Consider the following 15478-nt stretch of genomic DNA (forward strand, 5'->3'; position numbering starts at 1 on the left):
AGCACAAGTTACAGAAAGGATGCAGTGGATTGTCTTTTAGAAAATAATCTAAAAATCAAATTTATGACCATATTTTGAATTTGAGGGAAATGGAAAAAGAGCAGAAGGAAATATAGGCCTACATAATATTCTCGCTGGGTAAAAATTAAAGGAGGGCTGGATTTTGGTTTTGCATAATATATATAAATTTTTCTTGCATACTCATACTTTTAAATAGGTAATTATGGAAAGTTAGATATGCATATAATTTGACACGTTGACTATTATATTTCTTATATATTATGATATGATGGTATTCATCTTCAATTACATTGCAGTGGTCACATAAACGTTCTTCCACTGGAGTGAAGGGTTTTGTATGGCGCCCAGTCTCTATTTTTAATTTGTGATCACTGAGACGTAATTTAGTAAAAGCTTTACGGTGTTCTGGATGTATACAGTGTAATAAATATGGCTCTAGTTGAATACTGAATATATGCAATAAAGTTTTTATCTTTATCTTTAATGCTGTATTTTTACTAGATATAATTAAGATAGAGCCCAAATACCTGAGATTTAGTTTTTTAAGGTTATTACCTGTTATTTACCAAAAAAATAAGACAAACTTTTTCTTTTTGCTAAGTTGTAGGTTTTCCCATGTGACGTCTCATATATGTATATTGTGGATAATATTCAATAAAGTATATATGTAGGATAACGTGTGCGTGTGTGAGTATTAAAAAATATACATATAGTGATGACGGCTCTATAGAGGACGTTCCTACACAGGGCGGTCTAGTATTTTATATACTTAGATATGGTGGAAAACACATTAGCAGGGAATAAATATATATATATTGTATAATACTAAATGCGTTCGTGTTGACACTGTATAAAAACGTGTACATGGGTACACAGGACGGCACCTGCTTTCAAATCACCCCTCCCCCCCCCTCTCAAATCACCCCTACTTTATGAATATACTTGTAACAGCATAAACCCTCAACTGTGCCATCCAAAAAATTTTAATTTACTTTTCCCAATTAGATGGACTTTAACGTGCTCATATACCACTAGGGTTTCGAACACGCCCATCCAGAGTCCGACCTCCGATAAGATCGGTGGCCTGACTCGGGATGCCGGGGGGGGGGGGGGGGGGGGGAGGGTGAGGTAGAGTGTACATTTATATTGTTTCTGTATAGAATTATGTACCTAAATAAACTGATATTGATTTCCATGGTTGTTTCACTGGGGTTTTTTAAATTTTAATTAACGGTGATCATCAATAAAGTAGCCCAAGTGCTCCCAGAGGGGTGGGTGGGTGAGTGGTTGTAGGTCATTATACACAGTGTGAGTACCAGAACTGGGGTAGGTAACTGAATTCATTACACAAAAGCAGTTTTAATTGGAGGGTGGGGGACTGCTAGTGAGTCTATGTACTCTCTCTCTCTCTCTCTCTCTCTCTCTCATATATATATATATATATATAGCAGTCCCCCACCCTCCAGTTATATATGAGCTAACGGACTCTCTCTCTCTCTCTCTCTCTCTCTCTCTCTCTCTCTCTCTCTCTCTCTCTCTCTCTCTCTATATATATATATATATATATATATATATATATATATATATCCAATACACCCAACATTGATTGTACACAGTATTTTACACATATATCACTCCTCTATTAGTAATAGTGAATTAAATTTGATCTACAAAAACGACGTGTCTATAACCAGTAGACAAACGTTTATATTGTTAGCAATGTCCGTTAGCTCATTAAACTGTATGTATGATACTATTGATATATCTGTAGGTCTATAGTGAGAGTAAAATACTGATATAAACTGACAGAACACAACCAGTAGCACACATAATGAACGTACTGGGTAGCGTCGTCCCATGTAGCGCTGGCTGCAATGACCCGTACACGTCACATGACCTTAGCCTACCACAGACCGTCCTGTGTATAGCCGGCTCTGCACAGGGCGGTAAGCTTTGGGATATGTAAAAAACATCTGTTCGATCACCAACAAAAATATGTTCAATCTGTGGGCGTTCGCCATCGCAAACTGCTTCAATTAATGGAAATGCTGCCACTTTCCGTAAATATACTGAACAAAAAAGAAACTTCCGATTTGTACATATAGTATTTGTTGTGTTAAAGAATTCATTGTGTAATGAAATTATATAGGTAGTATTAGCCTTGAGCTGTATTATCAGGATTCATGAATTTTATCGATTATTTTTGCACTGTTAATAGTCGACAACGTGAAATTCAATTTGCACGTGCATGCATGGTTCGACATGTCCCGTGTAGTATTCGGTCAATTTGTTTTACTTGTCTTACTGACATTGTTGTCAAGTGAACGAAAATTTGTAAAACAAATTAACGTTTTTTACATTGTAGCATTTTTAGTATGCCAAGAATACCCAATAATTTACGCGAACGAGCGATTGGCATGCTTGATGCTGGCATGTCGACAGAAGACGTTGCAAGGCATGTTGGGAGTTCTAGTCGAACGATACGAAATCTTGCGTAAGATTTCGAACGACAGGAAGCACCAACGACTTGCCACGTCGTGGACGTCCGCGTGTTACAACGCGTGGTCAAGACCGCTATATCATGAACACGCATTTACGCAATCGATTCCAAACTGCCACTGCTACTGCTGCTAACACACCTGGGCTTCATAATAACCGAATCAGTGGGCAAACTGTTCGTAATCGTCTGCGGGAGAACGGTTTACATGTACGACGTCCTTACGTCGGATGCGTTTTAACGCAACGTCATCGTCTAAATCGTCTTAATTGGGCACGTGTACACACTCGTTGGATACGGCGACGCTGGAATACCGTTCTTTTTTCGGATGAATCCAGATTTTCTTTACAACGTGGTGATGGCAGGGTGCGCGTCTACCGTAGGAGAAATGAACGCTATGCTGACTGTTGTGTTCTTGAACGAGATCGTTTCGGGGGTGGGGGTTGTGTCATGGTCTGGGCAGCCATTGCCTATGATTATCGTTCACCACTAGTCGTCACTGATGGCAATTTAAATGCTCAACGTTACCGCGATGACGTTCTCGCTCATCACGTCATTCCTCTGTTCCATAACAACGCCAACATCTCGATTTTTCAGCATGATAATGCCACCTCTCATACAGCTAGAGACACTGTAAATTTTCTTAGGACAAATAACATTGATTTCATTGATGACTGGCCTGCTAAAAGTCCTGATCTCAACCCCATGTCTGGGATAGTCTGGACAGACGATTGAGGCGTCGTCCCAACCCACCCGCTAACGTCAACGAACTTCGTCAAGCGCTCATTCAGGAATGGAACAATATTCCACAGGCAGAAATCAACACTTTAGTCAATTCTATGCGCCTGCGATGCACTGCAGTGGTCAATTCAAGAGGTGGTCATACCCGTTATTAAGTGGGTGTTTTGTTTTTAACCCCTACCACACTTAGTCAAAATTTCTCCCAGTTTCTGTTAACCTATGGCCATGATTTTTGCACCAAACGATGCATCATGGAACACTCTTTAAACGCATATATAACAATTATTCCCCCGGTTTGTTTTCATCAGGTTATATTGAAGCAAAGTTAGCGGAAGTTTCTTATTTTGTTCAGTATAATAGTAAATAACGGCGATCGTGCTTGATTTATTATATGTACACAACTTACGTGCAGCGTTAGTTGCAACCGGAGGCACTCTTATATTTACGTCCAACTTTACACGTAACTTACTAGCCCGAGTACTCTGACTGTAAGAGAGCTAGACGGACATTTGGACATAAACACGCTCTCATTACAGTCGGAGACCAACCTATGTCTTTTGTTGGCAATTCCTGACTACCAAACGGTAGGCAACGAGTCCCGCTCTAATACCACAACAATCCTATGTTTGACGTCAAATACCTTTACATCAATCATTTTCGAGTTAAGTGATACAAAAAAATCCACATATTAATCACTAATACACTTACTACAGAAAGAAACCCGACAGCACCCACATTCAGATACGCTTCGTGACACTCCGTCGCAACAATTACAAAGCTCGGCGATCTATTTCGAGACTGGGCGATTCCGCCTTGTGCAGCAGTTACAGGGGTCATCTCATAAGAGGAGGCAGTACGTAGCACATACTTTTGCCGTATCCTGTCGATAACACCCCAAATGTATCCTTCAAATTCAAAATGGAATCAATAATGTGTAATTGTTTTGGTTTAATGACGTAATGAAATCCAAATTCATCCAAAACGGCATTAGCCAACTCTTCCATGTTGTAACTTCGCTTGATATGAGACGGCCCCTGTAACTGCTGCACAAGGCGGAATCGCCCAGTGCGCGATCACGTGGTCTACGTCTCGAAATAGATCGCCGAGCTTTGCAATTGTTGCGACGGAGTGTCACGAAGCGTAGCTGAATGTGGGTGCTGTCGGGTTTCTTTCTGTAGTAAGTGTATTAGTGATTAATATGTGGATTTTTTTGTATCACTTAACTCGAAAATGATTGATGTAAAGGTATTTGACGTCAAACATAGGATTGTTGTGGTATTAGAGCGGGACTCGTTGCCTACCGTTTGGTAGTCAGGAATTGCCAAAAAAAGACATAGGTTGGTCTCTGACTGTAATGAGAGCGTGTTTATGTCCAAATGTCCGTTTAGCTCTCTTACAGTCAGAGTACTCGGGCTAGTAACTTACGTTTTCGTTGTTTCGTGAATAGCTCTTCAGTCGTAGATTTACGTTTACGAGTAAAACTAGGCTTACAATATTTTGTGAGTATGGGTCCTGGTTATTACTTCAATAATATTGTTCTTGACATGTCACGAGAACAGGTATAGCATGCTCATAAAATACTATAATATTGTTCTTGACATGTCACGAGAACAGGTATAGCATGCTCATAAAATACTATAATTTAGTACATAATAAACACAGGCGAAAAAGACACATCCCCACGTTTCCAGTAATTGGCTGGTTTTAGACCAAACCATAATAGCTACAGAGGGGTGAAATATTGCAAGCCGTTCGGTATACATTGGAATCTTCGGTACGATTCGTAGAAATTGGCCGAGGGGTTCCGAGTAATAATATTGCGATGAACGAGAAACCCCGAGTATAGTTATGTTCCATTGGACCAAATCAAGTCCCATTGACGGTAATGTTAACATTTACTAGCAAAACTGATAATCAGCTTATTAAACACAGTGAAACGTTTGCCAGCTCACATTTGGTCTACTTGGAAGTAAATGGTGGGCCACAAACCAAGTAAGAGATTTAATTAATGTTTTTAGAACAAATTAACTCTCATTTTCCATGAAAATCGTAGTTCCATTTTCCGGGGGTAGAATACCAAAAATAGGGGGGGGGGGGGGGCAGGCCCCTTTCGCCCCCGCCTGTTACACTTTATATTTTGGGTGGAAATCAATCAATTAAATTTTTCTCTTGAAAGATTTACCATTAAGTATTCTGATATGAAATAGTTCCTGCTCAAACCATAATATGGACATACTAAAAGAAAATGATAAAATCTTCCACTTGATTGAGATTACACTTTAAACGGTTTCATTTCTTTCTATTACTGGATTATATCTGTTTTTCTGTACTTTTAATTTATGTCACAGACACCTAAATTTCGACCGGCCTCGGTGGCGTCGTGGCAGGCCATCGGTCTACAGGCTGGTAGGTACTGGGTTCGGATCCCAGTCGAGGCATGGAATTTTTAATCCAGATACCGACTCCAAACCCTGAGTGAGTGCTCCGCAAGGCTCAATGGGTAGGTGTAAACCACTTGCACCGACCAGTGATCCATAACTGGTTCAACAAAGGCCATGGTTTGTGCTATCCTGCCTGTGGGAAGCGCAAATAAAAGACCCCTTGCTGCCTGTCGTAAAAGAGTAGCCTATGTGGCGACAGCGGGTTTCCTCTAAAAAAAAATCTGTGTGGTCCTTAACCATATGTCTGACGCCATATAACCGTAAATAAAATGTGTTGAGTGCGTCGTTAAATAAAACACTTCTTTCTTTCTTTTTCCTAAATTTCGAAAACAATTTCAAAGATCCTCATATTGAATGAATGAATGTTTAACGACACCTCAGCACGAAAAATACATCGGCTATTGGGTGTCAAACTATGGTAATGCAAACAAATAAAGTGATGATCAACATCAATATAAAAACTCAAGATTTAAATAAAAACAGTGTACAGAACTGTGCAAAAATACAAATATCACAGATAGATACTGACTTTTACTCAAAATATCAATTGTATCTCGAAGAAAATAAAAGGGATTTGTGCTGTATTGGCCATTCTCAAAGAGAATGTTACACCCCTGCACCACGGTGAGGTTACAGCACGCGCAGGGGTCCTCATATTGTGACAAATATATTATTATATATTTTTCTGTTTCTTTTCTGGGGGAAACAGGAATATATAAAAGGCAGCTTAACAACAAAGGACCACGACATCTCAACACCAACTGGGTCCCAGTAACGAGCTACTCTCGGCATACTAAGTTCCAAAACATAATATTTTTATATAGCTCAGCTTTTCCAATTTGGCGACCCGGTCAAAAATACGCCAAATTTCCTTCACTGAAACTGCGCTCTCTTTTCTCTTTGGCATTAATCCTACGGGACATTCCAAATTCCATAGCACCCAAACGAACCCTCCACCTGTTACCGACCCCGGTCGGGCTGCTGGTGCTCTCTTGCACCTGTCAGTGCAGGCGATCCCTTCTCTTACCCACACCAAACCTTTCCTGTCCTGGGCGGAGGAGCCGCCCGAGGTCAGCACCTGTGCCCATGACAGGTGTGCACTAAAACAACTTGCTTTGAATGTGCACGTTAAGCCCTATGACCTGACCTGACCTGACAAAGGACCAATGCGTGCGCTACAACAGCTTGCTCTGAATGTGTACATTACGCCCTATGACTTGACCTGACAAAGGACCAATGCGTGCGCTACAACAGCTTGCTCTGAATGTGTACATTACGCCCAATGACCTGACCTGACAAAGGACCAAGGCGTGCGCTACAACAGCCTGCTCTGAATGTGTACATTACGCCCTATGACCTGACTGACAAAGGACCAAGGCGTGCGCTACAACAGCTTGCTCTGAATGTGTACATTACGCCCTATGACCTGACCTGACAAAGGACCAAGGCGTGCGCTACAACAGCTTGCTCTGAATGTGTACATTACGCCCTATGACCTGACCTGACAAAGGACCAAGGCGTGCGCTACAACAGCTTGCTCTGAATGTGTACATTACGCCCTATGACCTGACCTGACAAAGGACCAAGGCGTGCGCTACAACAGCTTGCTCTGAATGTGTACATTACGCCCTATGACCTGACCTGACCTGACAAAGGACCAATGCGTGCGCTACAACAGCTTGCTCTGAATGTGTACATTACGCCCTATGACCTGACTGACAAAGGACCAAGGCGTGCGCTACAACAGCTTGCTCTGAATGTGTACATTACGCCCTATGACCTGACTGACAAAGGACCAAGGCGTGCGCTACAACAGCTTGCTCTGAATGTGTACATTACGCCCTTTGATCTGACCTGACAACGGACCAAGGCGTGCGCTACAACAGCTTGCTCTGAATGTGTACATTACGCCCTATGACCTGACCTGACCTGATAAAGGACCAAGGCGTGCGCTACATCAGCTTGCTCTGAATGTGTACATTACGCCCTATGACCTGACCTGACCTGACCTGACAAAGGACCAAGGCGTGCGCTACAACAGCTTGCTCTGAATGTGTACATTACGCCCTATGACCTGACCTGACCTGACAAAGGACCAAGGCGTGCGCTACAACAGCTTGCTCTGAATGTGTACATTACGCCCTATTACCTGACCTGATCTGACCTGACCTGACAAAGGACCATGGTGCGTGGACATGGTCATTCATTTCAAGACATGCCAGCAGCTAAGGTCGACGACATAACAAACTGGCATCATTGGTTTGGCTTCGGACACAATAAATATATATCCTACGGTATTTTTTACTTCAGATCCATTTTTGGTAAATGGTACAAAATGTCTAATAGGGTTTATTTTTAGCGTTATGACAACAGACAAGTAACATCAAACAAATCCGTTTTGTTTATCGACACCACTAAAGCACACTGATTTATTAATCATCGGCTCTTTGGTAATTTTGACACTTAGTCTTGGAGAGGAAACCCGCTACCCGCAGCAAGGGACATTTTATATGCATCATCCCACAGAAGAGCATAGCACATACCACGACCTTTGGTATACCAGTCGTGGTGCACTGGCTGCAACGCGAAATAGCCCAATGGGTCCGGCTAAGCCTAACAATTGTTCACCTTTTCAGTAAAGCATAAAACTTGGCACAGGTGTTCGATGGTATCCTAATCTTTTGTTATGCAAATAGCCTTAGTTATTTATAGAACGAACGTGCATTCACAACATACATAGATTTTTTTTTTTTTTAATGGAAATAAGTCAACCTCGTACATTTTAGATGATGAATTGTATATAAAACCTGTCGGGGTTTGGATTCGTTTTCATGCAAATGTAAAGAAAACAAGTATTGAATAGAAATTAAACGTAACATTTGCAAAAATACTGTGTCTAAACAGTTAAACAGGACTATAGTTGTAAAACATGTAGTCTCTGTTATATGTAGTCCTAACTGATAACAACTGTGCAAGTGGTATGGTGCCACTTGTATAACAGCAACACGAGGCGGTGGTCAGGCATAGAGGTCATTAATTGAAACAGTTCGTGGTCGACCTGTGTTGATTGTTTACACGGTACTTGTCAGTTGAGATCACTCCCTAAAATTGGTAGTCACGTGACCCTCTCGACAGTGAGGGACGGGACGTAACCCAGTCGTAAAGCGCTCGCTTGATGCACGGTTAGTCTGGGATCGATTCCTGTCGGTGGGCCCCATTGAGCTATTTCTCATTCCAGCCAGTGCACCACGACGGGTATATCAAAGGCTGTGGTATGTGCTATCCTGTCTGTGGGATGGTGCATATAAACGATCCGTTGCTACAAATGGGGAAATATAGCGAGTTTTCTCACTAAGACTAGATGTCAAAATTCCCCGGAAAATGTTTGTCTGATTTGTATGAAGTCTCACTATCTGTACCATTTTCTTTGACATATTTGGAAGTGTGCAAAATGTAAATACCATTTTACATGTGTGTAAACTGTTTTAGTATGAATTACAAAAGAATAAACAACCAACAGAGTACAGTCAGTTGTTGCTATTATATAAAGCCAGGGTATTGAATCACCTTATAAGGTACCGCAACACCATGCGTTTATTGGCAAGCAACAATCTGCCTTCTTCAGAGAAACCCAAGAGTCGCTAACAATCTGCCTTCTCCAGAGAAACCCAAGAGTCGCTAACAATCTGCCTTATTCAGAGAAACCCAAGAGTCGCCGAAGCCTGGATATTTTCTAGTCATTGGATATTTCGCAGAAAACTATTCCTTTGTACTCCAAGAAAAAGCATCCCATGTAAGTTATGTCATAATTTCTGTGAATGCAACATTCTTGACACCATTGCTGTCCACCTATTCCAGACGTGTCTTTCCAATTGATTCACAGAAGTGAAAAGTATATATACTTCTCAAATGGGTATGGAGGACAATATGAGAACTGCAATAATTTCATTAACTTGTGCTACCACAAACATGCTTTTGGAATGAAGGCAGAGCAACGCACTTTTTGTGCTACATCCCATAGATAGGGCCCATGTAGTGGTGTTGCTGGAACAGTGAAAAGACTGGTGGCAAAAGCTAGCATGCAAAGGCCTTATGATCAACAAATTATCACTCCACAACAGCTGTTTGATTTTCCATCAACAAACATCTCTTCTATCACCTTTCAACTCACCAATACCGAAGCCTGTTATTATTGTTTTACTAGTTTGAAGAAAGCAAGTACTCCAAGATTGTGTATGTTACGTAACATTGTTTCATTATAATTTTAATTTAAAAAGCATTACTGGAAACAACCAGCCTCAGTGGCACTGTGGTTAAAGTTGGGGAAAAAGGTTGTTTTGTTTAACGACGACACTAGAGCACATTGATTATTAATCATCGGCTATTGGATGTCAAACATATGATAATTTTTACATATAGTCTTACAGAGGAAACTCGCTATATTATTCCATTCGTAGCAAGGGATCTTTTACATGCACCATCCCACAGACAGGATGGCAGATACCACGACCTTTGATATACCAGTCGTGGTGCACTGGCTGGAATGAGAAATAGCCTGATGGGCTCACCGACGGCGATCGATCACAAACTGACCGTGCATCAAGCGAGTGCTTTACCACTGGGCTGCATCCCGCCCGCACCGTGGTTACGTCATTGAACATAAGGCTGGTAGGTACAGGGTTCGCAGCCCGATAACGGCTCCACCCGAGAGCGAGTTTTAACGACTCAATGGGTGGGTGTACGGCCACTATGCCCTCTTCTCTCTCACTAACCACTAACAATTAACAACTAACCCACTGTCCTGGACAGACAGCCCAGATAGCTGAGGTGTTTGCCCAGGACAGCGTGCTTGAACCTTAATTCGATATAATCATGAAAATACATGTAAGTTGAAATGAATACTGGAAACAGTATTTTCAGGGTGGCCTACAGCTTACTTGAATTATTAACAGTTGACTAAAAAAGCCGTTGTGTGAAGCACTCACTGTGATTCAGTTGAGTGCAGAGCACCCACGTGTACATAACTGACTCTATCTCAAAAACCCTTTAAGAGCAAATCCTGAGCTTTATAGGGACTTTTCTACACACACACACATATATATCTATGTTTTGTGAACTTTCTGAGAAAATCTGCGATTACTCATTTCAGGGAGGTCAAGTTCAAGGTCAATCTGAAAATATGTATTATTATTTTAGAGCTTTCGATTTCACTGAAATTTATTATTCTACTAAAAAACTTTAAAATGAGTTCAATGACCTTCCTAACTTAATCTGGTGCCGCCAAGTTACCACATTTTTAATAACATGACCCGGTTCATTTTTTGTTATGAATTAGGTAAAACTTTGGTGACCTATATCTTGGAAACCGTTTGACTGATGGGTTGAGATGTTGTGTCTGATTCCCTTACTAGTGTATAAAGTTTCAGTAAAATCTGAGGGGGTCAGTGCAAAAAAAGTAAAATTAAAAAAAATGATACATTTGATATGGAATGACCCTAGTTCACCATCCTTGACTGAGCGCCTTTAATACCATAGTATTACAAATAGACATCTAAATAAAATATGGTACCAAACTACAAAAGAAATGAGAAAATAAATCGCTTACAAAACGATTTTGTTAGTTCTGAAATTATAATTTAACTAAATATAGTTGTTAAAGGTGAATGCAGTGTACTCTATGTTTCTAGGTTAAATTTTTTTAAAGAAGGATTTACTATGTCATGATATGAAAAGTGAACAAAACATGGTTAGTTACGAAAATAGTCTTGTCTGGTGGACTAAACAGAATATATTTTTAGTATCGAAGTGTAATTATGTACTTCTTGAAAAGATATAGGATTTTGGATTTAAAAAAGATTGAAATTGTATTAATGTTTTCCCCAAAACCATCGTCACATCTGACATTTGTTATTTTTATAATTAAATAGAAGTCTTTATACCAAAAGACGTCACTCAACACATTTTATTTACGGTTATATGGCGTCGGACATATGGTTAAGGACCACACAGATATCGAGAGTGGAAACCCGCTGTCGCCACTTCATGGGCTACTCGTTTCGATTAGCAGCAAGGGAGCTTTTATATGCACCATCCCATAGACAGGATAGCACATAGCCCACTAGCGGGGATTGATCCCCAAACCGACCGTGCATCAAGCGGGCGTTTTACCACTGGGCTACGTCCCGCTATTTCAAAGTCAGCTGTTTAAAATAGTCTTGGACTGTTGAACAAATAGAAATACTCTTATTATTGAAGATTATGTAGCAAACCCGATGGTATGTTTGAAAAGGCATAGGCATTTTCTGATTTCAAAGACATAAACTCTCATCAGTGATTTCTATAGGTACTATAGACGTAATCATCACATAGCAAATTCACCAACCCGTAAAACAAGACATATATAGTTTAGAGATATCGGTTAGCAGTACAAATATCGGTCAATAGTTGATATTTTGTTCTCAAAAGAGGGGGGGGGGGGGGGGGGATGTAAAGTCACCAACTCACTACCTTGGGGAAAACGGTTTGTAGGCGTGCTATTGGTTAATCGGTAACTACCAATCGTTTTTGAGCTTCTACGTTATTGGTATATGATGCTATTAAACACGGGTATACAAACGTGTGTCACACTCAGTCGAACATTCATTTACTTGAATGTTTTACATTCATCTACAGTTCTTATTTTAAAAACATTTAAAGCCATCAACTTTGTTTTTTGTTGTTGTTTTTTGTTATAAAGACCACGCCATGGTTAATATTTGGGAGAATAACACCAAAAATATAAGTCCATTTAAATTGTATTACCAAATCTGGAGCAAAATCATTATCGTTTTCGGTTTCGGCATTTAGTGGGCTAGCGGAGCACACGGATAATATTCTTGAAAATTGGGTAAATCGCCACGAAAGTCAAACTTGATCTGTAACAGTACACAATCAGAGTTCGATAAATCCGGTAGCCCGACGCCCGGGGCTAGTGCATTTTAACACAGGGCTAGTGATAAAACCAGTAGCCCGATGGGCTAGTAGCTTTTAATTTTTTTTTTTAATAAAGCTATACCCAAAATTTCAACTCAATATCTCAAGGCATTCTAAAAAATAGCATTCGGTAAACTATATGTGGGACAGACAGACAGACAGACAAAAGAACGGAGGTCAAACCTATAGTCGCCTCCGGTTGGACCGGTAGGGGACTAATAACACATTTTGCTTGATATTGGAAATACAAAGTATACAATAAAATAGATTTAAACCATATGTAGTAGTGTTGGTATACAGTGCTCCTACTGGCAGTAGCTAGTGGGAATTTCCCTATTAGCTCAGTTGGTAGAGCGCTGGACTCTCGTACTAAGAGTCCGTGGTTCGAATCCCCTCAGTAGAGGTTGATTTTTCTGTTACATTTGGAGCCGACGTTGGGACTGGGTGTGTTCGTAACACAAAAATACAACCCGGGCAGGACCCGTAACAGTTCAACTGCCCGTGGCCCACAGCTCCGGGACGTAGCTTCACTTGCGGGGGAGTATGTAGTAGTGTTGGTATAAATAGCTCCTACTGGCAGTAGCTAGTGGGAATTTTACTATTAGCTCAGGTGGCAGAGCGCTGGACTCTTGTACTGGGAGTCTGTGGTTCAAATCCCCTCAGTGGAGGTTGATTTTTCTGTTACATACGTATACATGTAGCTCACTGTTCATAATTTTATTATAAAGTTAAGAATTCATGAATAAATGAATGACTGAATGTTTAACGATACCCAGTCACAAAAATACATAGAGGATATTTCATGTCAAATATGATTTATATCTCATCGAGTGAAGTTTGCAATCATATCTCACGAATCGTGCTTCCGCGACTTCGAAGGCAATTTACCTTTATTTTTAAAATGCCAGCAGCAAAATAGTTCCGGCTTTCTTACAGTGACGATAACACATTTTAGAGTGAAATAGTGAAATTTTCACTCTAAAATGTGTTATCGTCACTGAGTGACTGATAACACTTTTATTTCACTGATATTTTAAGATATTACACTAAATGTTATATAATAAATATTGTATATTAGGTATGAAACAAACTTATATGAATAGGATTTAATTAAAAATAAAACATGTAATTATATATATTTTTAAAACTGTATCATGTACCATGCATGGGTAAGATTACAATACAGTGTGAATATCAAGTAAATATTTCTTATAAAAATCTAAATGTTTTTAAAACTTTCAAATTAATTCTGTTTATTTTTTTTACCTTGACCGTGACCTTCAAATATGCAACTCTGTGTGTACAAATCACCAACGCACATTAACATCTATTTTTAATAAAGAATTGAAAAAGAATTGATTCTGTTCCATGACAAACATCCTCTCTGTGTTGTGAACAAGCTGTCACTTGGGGTTTTTTGATGTCATGGTCACTGGTCATTCTTATTTCTTGTTTATTTTTCATTCAATACTTCGTCAGTCTGATGGTATAGGTTAACTCACCTACAGAAAAAAAGAGAGGATATTATACTCAACAAAATTAATAGCGTGTAGAGAACCAGTAGATATTTTCAACACTTTTCTTAAAATTATTTTTCCTACATATACATTAATATTATTTTGTTTACACATTTAAAGGGACATACCCTAGTTTTTAAACACTACAACACGTGTGTTTCACAATTAGAGCCGTTTATGATCACTGAAATCAAACATTACTTCTGTTTATTTTTTAGATTATCCATTTCCGTAGAATCTAAGTGTTTCTGGTCATCCTTTTATTTCCAATACCACAAAATGCATTTTTCATATTTTTAAAAACGCACGTGCGTCTGAGAAGCAGCGGTTATTGATTTGAGTGCTAGTCTACTTTAAAGGATATTTCCCAGTTTCAATGTCACAGACTCTTCTTTTACTCTATTGTAACTTTATCCAAATGACTTACAGGTTTGTAAATTAACTAAACTTAGAGTGTCCATTTTTGACGGGTTAAGGGATCACACGAATTTAGTTCCATGAAAAAGAGTACCTCTTTTCTTTATTTTATTATGTTGGTGTCTGAACAGACTTGACAGTATGATTATGGAATATTGGAAGGGTAACATTGCCTCTTGATTTTGGCATATCAAACTGACAGATGCATATCTGCTTAGCTACAAGCAAGACCATTGTTTGCTATGCCTGTGGTACATATATTTAACGAGAGTAGCCTCCCCTCCATTAGCCCATGTGCTTAGGAGAGTGGATAATTAAAATTGCAGGTGGCGAAGTATCAATTTTATTTACTTAAATCCTGTCACAGAGGCTGTTCTCTTCATGTCAGGTAGTATATAGCACCTACTGTTAATAATTTAGTCAGTGCTTGGCTTTATATTTGTACTGTCACCAATGTATAATCAATAGTGGTGAGATACCTTAAAACTAGGGTCCGAACCTTTAATTTGCTGTCAAATTACAAACCTTTGATGTCCTAGTGTGCCATCCATGTATACAACTTCCTATAGTGTTACACTGAAACCTGGTTTGATCATCAGGTGTTGACTTCATTAACACATTATAATACATTAACAGATTAGGATCGATCCCCGTTGGTGGACCCATTGGGCTATTTCTCATTCCAGCCAGTGCTCCACAACTGGTGTAATAAAGGCCGTGGTATGTACTATCCTGTCTGTGGGATGGTGCATATAAAAGATTACTTGCTGCTAATCGAAAAGAGTAGCCCATGAGGTGGCGACAGCGGGTTGGTTTCCTCTCTCAATATCTGTGTGGTCCTTAGCCATATCTCTGACGCCATATAACCGTAA

The 15478-nt window shown here is 39.8% G+C and overlaps 1 long non-coding RNA gene across 2 annotated transcripts in view; it reads right to left on the reverse strand.

Moving 5' to 3' along the window:
• Positions 1–13992: 13992 nt before the first annotated feature.
• The window catches only part of LOC121386948, a 34711-nt gene continuing 33225 nt past the window's right edge, over positions 13993–15478 (reverse strand). For both annotated transcript variants that reach the window (XR_005959740.1, XR_005959741.1), the window contains exon 4: positions 13993–14174. This is a non-coding gene — a long non-coding RNA (uncharacterized LOC121386948). The remainder of the gene's footprint in view (positions 14175–15478) is intronic.

This window comes from Gigantopelta aegis, chromosome 12, assembly GCF_016097555.1.
Source record: "Gigantopelta aegis isolate Gae_Host chromosome 12, Gae_host_genome, whole genome shotgun sequence".
In the NCBI taxonomy this organism is placed as follows: Eukaryota; Metazoa; Mollusca; class Gastropoda; order Neomphalida; family Peltospiridae; genus Gigantopelta; species Gigantopelta aegis.